Here is a 12,293-nt window from a genome sequence, read left to right on the forward strand (position 1 = left end):
TTAGAATATTTTTGTACAGAAATTTCTTTAAGCAAACAGCGCAGATCCTGATGAGACGCCGCGTCATGCGGCGTCTCATCTGGGTCTACGCTGTTTGCCAAGGCCTTTTTTCTAGACGCTAGGCATAAATGGGTTAAAGATGTCTGTGCAGAAAGTTAGGAATTGCTTGGCTTACTTGCTTGGTCTACCAGTCTTGCAAAAAAAACATAACTTAAGTGTAAACTGCGTTTGCAGTTCTTTTACATTAAAAGCCCTGGATTTAAATCCTACATTAATCCATAAGTGTGGCATCTTTCTTAACATGTTAACTATGCAAACGTTGATAACGTGTACGCCCGTTATAATCATTATATTTTCTCTCTCACCCAGTGCTGATGTTGATCGGTCTCCTCTTCCTGCTCACCGTGCTCTTCAGCACCAACAGAACCACGACCACTACCGGTGGTATCACCATCGTCAACGCATCTGCATCCGGTTAAATACATTGTTTAATGTCTAAAGGCACGTGTTTATTAAAGCGAGTTTACGTAAAATGATTTAAATATATTTTGAATTTATTTAGTTGTTTTTTTTATTTTATTTATTTTTATTTATTTATTTATTGGGGGGGGGCGGAACAATTATTTCGCAAACAAAGTGCTAATTTCAACTTAATTGTGTGTTGTTAGTTTATTTACGGTTGTGATGGAATCATTTTAAGAACAGTTTACTCATGACCAATCGTCGGGTTAATGTGTAGTAAACACAATCTTGAAAATGATAACAATGTCTCTGTATTTTTATGAATTTTATGTATGAGATATATAGATTATTAAGCACAAGTATTGCTTCATTGTTCTGATAGCAAGAACACATTTATTCAAATATGAACATAATTTAACATGTTATTACTAGTTGGTTTTCGGTTAATATATTTTCAAACCGGTAATAACGTAATGAATGTATTAGGACATTGCTTGATAATGAAATATGTCGAATGGCACATGGAAATATGTCAATGTTAACTTGCCCGTAAACTGCTAATGTCTGTGATCGCGTTGTTGTTTTAAACAATTTAAATTCACGCCCACCTCTTCGTCTATTTTCAGCTTTTAGATCCAGACATTTACAGTTCCGCTATACATCAATTCCTCTCCAGTTCCAATTTCCGCGACCTGGCTCATCTCTTCATTCCTCATCTTACCCGCCCTGCACCCGAGTATTCCTACCCGATTATTTGCCATCACATTTCGGGCTCCAACTTTATAAAGCTCTTGGCAATGTATTAAGTCATTGTAAACAAATTAATTGTTGTTCAATAAAGCATATAAAACATTCAATACGTTGTTCATTTATGTACAATGGTTTTCGTTTATGTTCTATAACAATTATTAGACCCATTTGTTGAAAAGATCAACCATGGAATAAAAGATTTCGTTTGTAGCATATAATTATTACGCTGGATATGTTTCATGTGTGTGACCTTTTTCAAAGAACACCTTCAGTTTTTGTTACGACCATGGCGACCTGTTGATTGGCAGAAGCAGATCTTAGATGTTAGTAAAAATAAGGGTGATAGTGTTGGGGTTACTGACGCTATATTCGTGAGTTTAAGATGACACGGTCAATGACGCTTACATTCCTTGCGTCGAGTACGTTGACGTTAGAAATCGAAGCCAAATTTAAATACTACTACTTGTTCAGTGTTAATCCTCCGTATTCTTATAGTATCATTAAAAATGTGGAATGTTTTCTTATGTAACCTTACATGAAACAACCAGTGTCTTTAAACTCAAAAATACAGTTTTTAGGAGAAAATATTGGAAACAGTTTATGTTTATATTTGTTTCCGTCTTTACAAAGATTTAATTGGATAGTTGTAAAGAATTGCTTTGTTCACTACGATTTTTGGCAGTTTATTAACTTATATGTAGACATTCCAACGATTGTAATTACATATTCGAATGAATACCCCTTTACATTTTAAAACCAATTCGACAAACCAACATATGTTTATCGAATTTTCAAGGTTGAGTTTCGATTTAAACCTGCAACTTATAGAAAATGATAAATCAATGTGGTTAAATAATTTAAAAAAAGTCGCACATTAATAAAGTGGTACCCATTCCTACAATAATGTATGATATACAATAACAAATAAGACGAAATAAATTTAAAACAAAATATCTGATCCGAACTATTGTATAACTGAGCTACTTAAAATTTTAAGTCATTTCTGACTCATCGAAATAAATTAATCCAAATTAACCAGTTTTGCCAAGACCACATTACCACAAATGTTAAATAGCCTATTATCGGTGCGTGTACACCATTATAATTCTTGAATATTTGTTTTAGTATGCAATCGAAAAACAAACCACAAATTAAAAACAAAGCATTTAACACGCAATTTCTTTTATTACCGACTTCCTTCTTACATATCACATTGCACATAATAGGCTTTTGTTCGAAAATAAGCGAGTAGCTTCGGAAAAAGCTATTCAGAAATAAATAGTAAAGAAAAGCTAAGAGAATGATTTGTTTATACACAAAAGCATCAACATACGTTGATATCACTTTGGTTTAGATTTCGTGAACCCCTGTGTATGTTTGTAACTATTAAGAGCTTGAGACCTGTCGTAATTTGGCAGTTGAGATCGCCAATATTTCAAAAGGGAGACCACTCCGTGTAGCGTTTAAACATGCTCTTTACTTGATTAAATCACTTGCTTTTCGTGGTCACCATACAGGACATGTGATGTTTCTACCAGGTATTTTGGCCCACCCACCCCGAACCCACACCCATCCCACACAAACAGCACATAACAACGCCAAAATTGAATATGTTCAGCGGAAAACACGAAATAACTGGCAATGTCATCTATAATTCAAAATTCGTCCCAACGTTCGTGACACTAGTAAAAATATATTTAAGAGTGTTTGGATTTTCAATTTCAAGGCAACAACATACAAGATTTGTTGATGATTAAATGTGATATACCATAAAGTTGGTATGCATGCTTTCGTGTATTTTTTTGCATGTTGAATCTTCAAGTATGTTGTGTTGTTGTTGTTGTTGTTTGCTTCCATAGCGTATGACTAACTTTGCTTCCATAGCGTATGACTAATTTTTTCCATGTCACTTTAGTCGGTAAGCATAGATAGTTCCAGATGTCGAAAACGGCTAGCTCTGGTAGTTATTGCAACATATACCGGACCGGGCTTACTTTCTTCGTAGAGCTTTTGGCTTTTAATCCGGATATTGTGAGTTCGAATCCCTTGTGTGACCCATGGTTATGAAATTGTGTCTACCGTATCCATCTTTTACTCCTTTGATTCCGATAAAAGATGCTGAATCTGTTTAAAAAAACTTAATAAACTTGATTTGTTTCGCAAATAAACGCATACTTTTGATCAAAATCGTAGCTTACATTGTCTGCGCGTGGGTAAACATCGGAGCTTTCCGTGTGTGCGCGTAGGTAAACCGTTAACGTCTCCAGAAATATTTCCACAATCGTCATACATCGACTATCTCCGGAATGCTCCGTAAGTAAATCTGATCCAGAGTGATATTTCCAAAGAGAATCGTAAAAGCGTGTAAGTCGACTAGAAATCCTTATCCTTATTATTCCACTTATATGAATGTATATGTTGTATATATGTTGTATATGGAAACAACTTTTTAACGAGCAATGCCTAAAGATTTCTGAAAATAAATATATATTCAGCATTTGAAAGTAGGCAGCTGTCAATATATGGCGATGAAATGTGAAGCTTGTCACTAAAAAATGTATTAAGGTTATATGACAAAAGTTATATACCTAAAACTTGTTAGAAATGGAACAAACCCCAAACCTTTTAAGAATTTTGTCAATTTTATAAGTGTTTGCTGGTACAATACAAAACATTTGTGTAAAAAGCTATCTCATACTTCTGTTTACATTTGCTGCAGTTAACGATATGGACTTGCCTTACAATCATGAAACATATATGAACTATACACCGTTTTTTCTTTTCCATGACAACCACGATAGTTTAGGGCTTGTCGTATTACATTTCTCCTTTATGTGGTATCGTAATTTGTTTTACAATTTTCAAAATCAAATCATTTGTGGTGAGCATTACAATCACTAAATATGTAATAACATTTGATGAAATCATCAAAACAGTGACAGTGTGCCTTAAATTTGTCAATTTGAGGAATTCAGCCATCAAATCATTGATTTGGGCCGTTTTCTGTGAAAAGGGATTTCATGCATGTGCTTAAAGTGTCGTCCCAGATTAGCCTGTGCAGTTCGCATAGGCTAATCAGAGACGACACTTCCACCTAGACTAGATTTTTGCTAAGAAGAGACTTTTTTCAGCGAAAAATATCGTTAAAGCGGAAAGTGTCGTCACTAATAAGCCTGTGGAGACTACACAGGCTAATCTATGACGTCACTTTACGCATATGCATTAAACCCCATTTTCACATCGCACGACTCATTTTGGTTTTCAGATGCTGCACTTCCATTATATGAGCTAAGCGGCAAAAGTCTTTTTTTAACCACGTGTGTCAACATCTTGTTCCCAGCCACATGTAATGATTTGAAATATGAGCCGCGTTCTGAGAAAACTGGGCATAATGCATGTGCGTAAAGTGTCGTCCCAGATTAGCCTGTGCAGTCCACACAGGCTAATCAGAGACGACACTTTCCGCTTTTATGGTATGTTTAGTTTCAAGGAAGTTCATCCTTACCGAAAATCAAGTTTAGGCGGAAAGTGTCGTCCCTGATAAGGCTGTTCGGACTGCACAGGCTAATCTGGGACGGCACTTTACCCAGTTTGCATTATGCCCAGTTTTCTCAGAACACGACTCATATTAAGATAAACTATGTTTTAAAAAGATTTGAGTACAGTATACGGGCATTTGGGCTTACAAGAAAACGAGTGACTTTGGTTGCATAGAAACAATAACAGATAAATATAAGTTGAAAACAAATATTTCAGGAGCGTTTCATGGGGCAGTGTATGCATGCAGAATGTGAAAATATGACATGGAGCAAAAATAAACATTTCGGCCAGTTAGTCCCACTAGACGTATCAGAAGAGAACAGTAAACGACCAGTATAATTGTTTTCATTTTGATAAAAACAAAAACTTTGATTTATTAGCTTTAACAATGTCGCATAATCAGTCAAATCATTATAATATACTGTTCAATTATTTCATTTTGACTAATCATGTTTTAGACGTACATGTGTTCGTATGGAAATGTTTATAACACCGATCAAGATAGCAAACCTATTGGTTATCGCCTAGTGAAATAGATCGCCAGCCATTAATGTCAACTTCATTTGCAAGCCGCAAGCGAAAATGGTCCATAAACAGCGGCCGATCTACTCAACCAAAGTCGGTACTTCCGGTGACATAAAAATGTGACCACCATGTACATGCGGTCGCAGTTCACTTGAAGGAACTGCCTATGGCCAAGCACTACCGTTTGAGCCGAGGATGGTCAAAACAAAGAGGCCCGATTCATGGTCGAATCATTGTGCTCATATTAAGTGTTCAGTGTTTGTTGTGTCATAGATTCCAGCCAATTTGTGTGTGTGTGTGTGTGTGTGAGTGTGTGTGTGTGTGTGTGTGTGTGTGTGAGTGTTTTTTGTCTTGTTAATTTGTTATGACTGTTGTTTTTCGTGTTGTTGTTGTTTTTGTATTTTTAAAAATCACTCGTCGGTTTTTTTCATCGATAAGCATTGTTTATTTATAAGCATGTAATATAAGTTTAATATGACCGGTTTCAACCGGTTTTCTCGCATGTTTTTGTGTGAGTCACACATGTTTTATCGTAGTATGCGGTACAATTACATATGCATGTCTAATGAGTGTCTCTTAAATACAATATAGATTTGTTTTCGGCCGATTAAACATGATTTGGCACAATTAGGCTCTCACAAATTATTTGCAATTTATATTAAAAAACGTTCTATATGCTTCTATCGTAACCGGTGACTTATTTTTAAATTGTTAATTGACTAGTTCGAAAACGATAAAAAAAACGCTGAAATTGACCATATCCTATTAAAAATCATGGATTGTGTTAGTTTGAATACGAGTTCAAAAGTAGTGAGTCAAAAACCTTAAAAAAAAAACCGGAACTAAAAGAGTTTCTCAGAGAGAAAGACCAACCTTCGGTGGTCGTCGTCTGATAACCGGAAGTGATTTCAAACCCCCGTCCGGGCCTCGCCTAACCTCGTGTCCGTACATAAACGACCACTTCCGTATATACATCTTACTGGCCGAATCTTAGAGCAGTTCGACAGTCACCACGTAAGTAAAATTATTATTTTTCGTTTACTTAATCCAATAACCGTGAAAAAAAGTAAATGTGTTATTTCTTGTTTTCATTCAGTTTGTTTTTATAAGTATTGGGCTACTAAGGTGCAAATTCGTGACTCAAAATTGAAGGTATTATTGCCTTCATATTTACTGCATGTTTTCTCCATACGAAGCTGGAAAAGTAGCCATTCCTTTTGGCGCTCTTGAGCAAAGTCACAACTTATATTAAACCATTTATTCCTAGCGTCTAGAAAAAAAAGGCCTTGGCAAACAGCGTAGACCCAGATGAGACGTCGCATAATGCGGCGTCTCATCAGGGTCTGCGCTGTTTGCTTAAAGGAATTTCTGTAAGAAATATTCAAAATATAGAAATAACTATACTAGACATCCCTAATTTTGGAAATAAATTGATCCAATTTAGAAGGATGGGAGAGTCCACTAGGCATAAATGGGTTAATGCCGCTGGTTTATGATTAGGAGTCTCTTGGTATGGGTGATGGTCAGAGGTTAACGTTCGGCCTCTATTGATGCTATCCATCGGTGCTATATTCCGTAAGATATTAAACAAATGGAAACTAACGGAAACCATTTAGCATTCTTCTGAAAAAAACAGGGTTCAATACATGTGCGTAAAGTTTTATCCCAGATTAGCCTGTGCAGCCGCCGAAGGCAAATAAGGGACGACACTTTCTGCTTAAGCTAGACTTTTGTTTGAAAGAGACTTTCTTTGAACGAAAGATTCAATAAAAGCGGAAAGTGTCGTCCCTTATTAGCCTGTGTGGGCTGCAATAAGCCCGGTTTTCCCGGAACGCAGCTCCATCGTTTGTTGGTGGTGTTTTCAGAGAAAATGAAGCCGGCGGTGATAGTACTGCTGGTTGTGGCTATGACGGTCGCGGTACATGCCCAATACGGCGTCCCATATGATGATGGCCAGAACAATTACGGCATCTGTAAGTACAAGTTACTGTACAAGCCAACATTTAATAGTATTATTTAGACGGACGAATTATGTTTGTTTTATATCGCGCGTGTGTCCCTTTACAACGAAGGCGAGATAAAATACGGCATATGTAAGTACAAGTTCCGCCAACGTTAAGTCGTACTTTTTTAGACGTACGCATTATGTTTGCTTTATATAGCGCGATTGCCCCGTTACACGCAAAAAAGCTTAAGATATTGGTGAGTTTTTATAATTGCTATAAGCAAAAGTTTTGTTTTTGTTTGCCAAACTTTAATTGTGTGTGACTTGTGAAGTGTAGAATTGTTTAATTGCAGACTTGTTTACAATTTTTTTGATCGACCACTGACACAAGTTACAAAAAGATAACACACACTAAACTTTACCTATTTATCAGTTTTTGTCTATGACATTTTTCTCGCCCTTTTATTTACTACGTAATAAACGTCCGTTTTTTCTCTGGTGCCATTTTGTTGAGGGTATTATTAAAGGGGCCTTTTCACGTTTTAGTAAATAAACAAAATTAAACAAATTGTTTCGGATTCGCTAATGTTCGTTGTAGCTATAATATTTTTGAGAAAACAGTAATACTGAACATTAACCATGCTCTTAAATATCAATTATATGCATCTTTTGACGATTTAAAAACCTTAATATTATTAAACATTGCAACGCGAAACGGTTGAATAATTTTGAAAGTTCTGTTGTTGTCGTTATATTTTGGGATACTACGAGGATTGCTTATATTAACTTTATAGAGAATAATAAGTCAGTGTTGATTATAGATCAGATTTATCATACGAGGCTTAGAAAACAAAAAGCACGAGCCTTGGCGAGTGCTTTTTCGTTTTCGTGCCGAGCATGATAAACCTTATCTATAATCAACACTAATCTATTATTCTATTTATCCCACTTTTTATTTTGTAAACCTTTTTGTTTAAACAAAATTAGTTTGACTGGATAATTTCGCTGGAGTTATGACGTCATTTCGTCGAAATATTGACGTCATTTCCTGCAGTTGATTATAGTTGATATTTAATCAACGGGGCTAAAATCAACCGAATTCGCTGTAAAAGTGGGATAAAAATGCATCACTTATTGTATGAGCACGGATGGCCGAGTGGGCTAAGCGATAGATTTTTGCTCCAGGGATCAGTGGTTCGAGCCCAATTCAGGGTTATTTTTTTTTATTTTTTTACAGGAGCTTTTTTGATCCAATGTTTACATTTATCATCATCAAGCATTTCATGACAAACTTCAATACATGCCAAAATCTGTGAAAAGGCCCCTTTAATGCAACAATTATACAAAATGTACTTTAGAGATGACGTGAGTGAGCATAAATATTATACATAGCAGTGTTGCCTTCTCGGTTAAAACAAGTTTGCTAGTCGATCAGTATAATTAAAAGCAAAACAGTAAATTCTACATTCAATATGACACTAACCGGATACCAGTCCACGGGCCGTTTTACTTACTTCTTACACTTTACAAATACCCTTCAAGTAACTGACGTGTTATCTCACAGGGTCGATGTTGGGAGGTTTCCTGTTATTGTCTGTCCTGGCCGGAAGAAGAAGAGGCACGGACTACCGAATTGTGTACGGAAACTTTACCAGTGGAACCGTCGTAACCAACGGGTAAAGTAATGTTCGTTACTTATTAGGCTGTCTCCGGCGAAAGTCGTTGATTCGCCACGTTTTTGCAGTGTTTGATCCGAAATACGCAGATTTACTTAAGTAACACATGTAAAAATTCTAGTTCGTGTTAAATCTTTTTTAATCAACTACTCGTTTATTACCTGTCAGAATAAAACGTAATGCATACAACTTTTGTTGAAGTGACTTCACGGATTCTCGCAATCACAATTTTCAAACTGTGGGTAAAATATTATTTTTTCAAAAATGACACACATACATTTTTGTTTATAAGATCTCACCAGGAGAAATTGATAAAGTCGCATCCAATTACGGCACTCATTCCTACAAGTTGCCTGAATAAAATAGATAGTATGTTATTCGTGAATGGTTTAATAAGGAGCAATACGTCCAATTCTTAACCGAATAAACGCGTTAAGAAAATCGACACAATCAAATATTTTTTATGATTGTAATGGAAGCTTTGAGTTAAAGATCATGGTTAAAATGAAGGCGTTTTGGGGTTCGGTCGGTGTAATTATAACATACCGTTGGCTTCATTGGTACCTGAACGGTTCAAAACTCTTCGATGTCGCTCGTCTTGATACTTTGTCTATAATTACTTAACGTTTAACTATGTTTTCATTTGCAGCTAATTCAGACGCAGAATGTTAAGGAAAGAGTTGAGGTATGTAGATACTTTTTTCATATTTTCTACAGTAAGTTTGTGGTTTAAAAGTGCACAATCTGTTTAAATAGTTTGCATTTGGAATGAACTTAGTCAAGTCACGGAGCGAATATTGACGTCAAGAGTCCGTAGTCTAGTGTTGAACCAGCTGTTCAGAATAAGGCTTATACAAAATGAGCAGTTTAAACATCTTATATATCGACATCTTACCAATGAAAATTAAATGACTATTTGAAATCGAAGCGAAAATATGTGACATTTTTTGCAGTTTTATGATATCAAACAAATACATGTTTTTTTCAATGAATCGTGTAACTTATGATACGGCTATGTGTTCTACATTTAGAAAACCTAAATCTCATCACCGTTTGGACTTGTCTAAAAGATCTGGACCCGTATTCACTAAACAATTTTTAGACTTAGGTCTAAGAATAAAGATTATGTTTTAAATTAATAAGCATGTATTGTAGAATTGCTTGATTTTTTAGTCATTTGTTTATTAAACACCTCTATCGATATCATTCTTCATGTAGACCATTCGTAAATGACATAACTACCAGTGGGGGCATGTATATATTCAAACACTGAGCTCATTTTTCTTGGTTCCAATTCTATTCTTTATTCTTAAGTCTAAGAATGGGTTGGTGAATGCGCTTACTATTTTACTTTCGACATCTATATTCCCAAATATAAAAGTTAAAAGTTTGAAAACGAGATTTTCGAAATAAATGTCAGTTGGCATTTCATCAGTTCGGTTAGGAGGACCGAAGTTTGAAATCTTATGTGAATATGATCATCTTTGTCATGTTTAAGTTTGTATAATACAATAGGTAAGAATATGATTCGCGTCGTGCAAAAATGGTTCTTATGTTGTATGAGGCTAGCGAGCTCCAGACCAGTCTTCACCCATTTATGCCTAGTGGACTCTCCCATCCTTCTAAATTGGATCAATTTATTTCCAAAATTATGGATGTCTTGTATATTTATTTCTCTATTTAGCATATTTCTTATAGAAAATCCTTTATGCAAACAGCGCAGACCCAGATGAGACGCCGCATTATGCGGCGTATCATCTGGGTCTACGCTGTTTGCCAATGCCTTTTTTCTAGACGCTAGGCATGAATGGGTTAGCAATCGCGCAGTCTGGTCAGGAACTAGGCGCTTTGGATTCATGTCGCGGTCTTATTAGTTGACATGGTAGTTTCTGACTTGAATGCGCCGATGTGCACGCTTGTCTGAAACTACGTACGCATCATATGACAAAGGACACAGTTTCACACCATTGCAACTCTTTCATATATGCGAAAACCGAAATACAAACACAAATACACAAACTTGTTATGATTATACAATACCAGAAAACTAGTTCTCACTTATATAAAACTGATTTATATTGAATAATCGAAACGTCAGACGCTAGAAACTGTACAAATATATTCCGTTTATTAAATATTATGCCGATCAATTTTCTTTGTTTTCAGTGTCGAGTGGTCCACAGACTGTTCAAGTGTCGTCGATTTTTGTGCCCAGTTTTGTACAGCTCGTTAAAATGCGCACCCTATTTTTATTCTTATTGTCAGCTGTTTTGTTCGGCAAGCTCCTCGAGGCTAATTTGTACATTGTGTTGTTGATTTGTATTTATACACCTTGCAAGTAAAACTCCTGCAGATATTGTTTTTACAACAAAACGAAACACGTGTTTGTTTTAAGTCAAACCCAGTCTGAGTAGAACCAACACGAATACTTTACATATTAAAATCACTAAAAGTAACACCGTGCACGATTTATTCTTTTCATTTTAAGGATACTGTTATGTTCCATCAATTATCTGCTTTTTCCAGACATAGCAATATTTCAATGTAGATTAAATTTTATTTCAAGCACATGTTCCATGTAAGCATGAACATATGCAAATATTATTCGAAATATACAGATAACCAAATGGAATGTGCTTTTTATTGAAAAACAAGGTCGATGTGACACTTACCTTAATTCCTCTCCGTGTTTTTTTTTCAATCAATTATAATAATTATTTCAATTTTGCCAGATATATTAATATTTCTATGTTAAAAGCTACATTCATAATATTATCATATCTGGCAAAAAAATGGAATGTTACTATATATGGCATATTAGAACTATTAACCCATTTATGCCTAGCGTCTAGAAAAAAGGCCTTGGCAAACAGCGTAGATCCAGATGAGACGCCGCATGATGCGGCGTCTCATCGGGGTCGGCGCTGTTTGCTTAAAGGAGTTTCTGTAAAAAATATTCTAAAGATAGAAATACATATGCTAGGCATTCCTAATTTTGGAAATAAATTGATCCAATTTAGCAGGACGGGAGAGTCCACTAGGCATAAATGGGTTAATATTAATATATCTGACAAAAGGGCAGATAATAATACATGTAATAATAATGAAACTGAACAGTATTCTTAACATTAACAGAATAAATCGTGCATGCTAGGGCATTGCATTATAATTATTATAACACAAATAATACCCATTTTATTTATTTAAAGTTGATATAACATAGAAATCGGAAAGTAAACCGTAGAAAGTGTCCCGTAGCCGATAGCTCGGGGAGGGTCATTAATGTATTCGTATAAAACGCTGGTCACGTGCAATATATGCATTAATGTTCAACTGAAACTTGCCTTCGGATCGTAGGCGGTCATCAGTTGACAGGCAAGCGAGTTTCCCGTCGG

Source organism: Dreissena polymorpha, chromosome 13, assembly GCF_020536995.1.
Source record: "Dreissena polymorpha isolate Duluth1 chromosome 13, UMN_Dpol_1.0, whole genome shotgun sequence".
Classification (NCBI taxonomy): Eukaryota; Metazoa; Mollusca; class Bivalvia; order Myida; family Dreissenidae; genus Dreissena; species Dreissena polymorpha.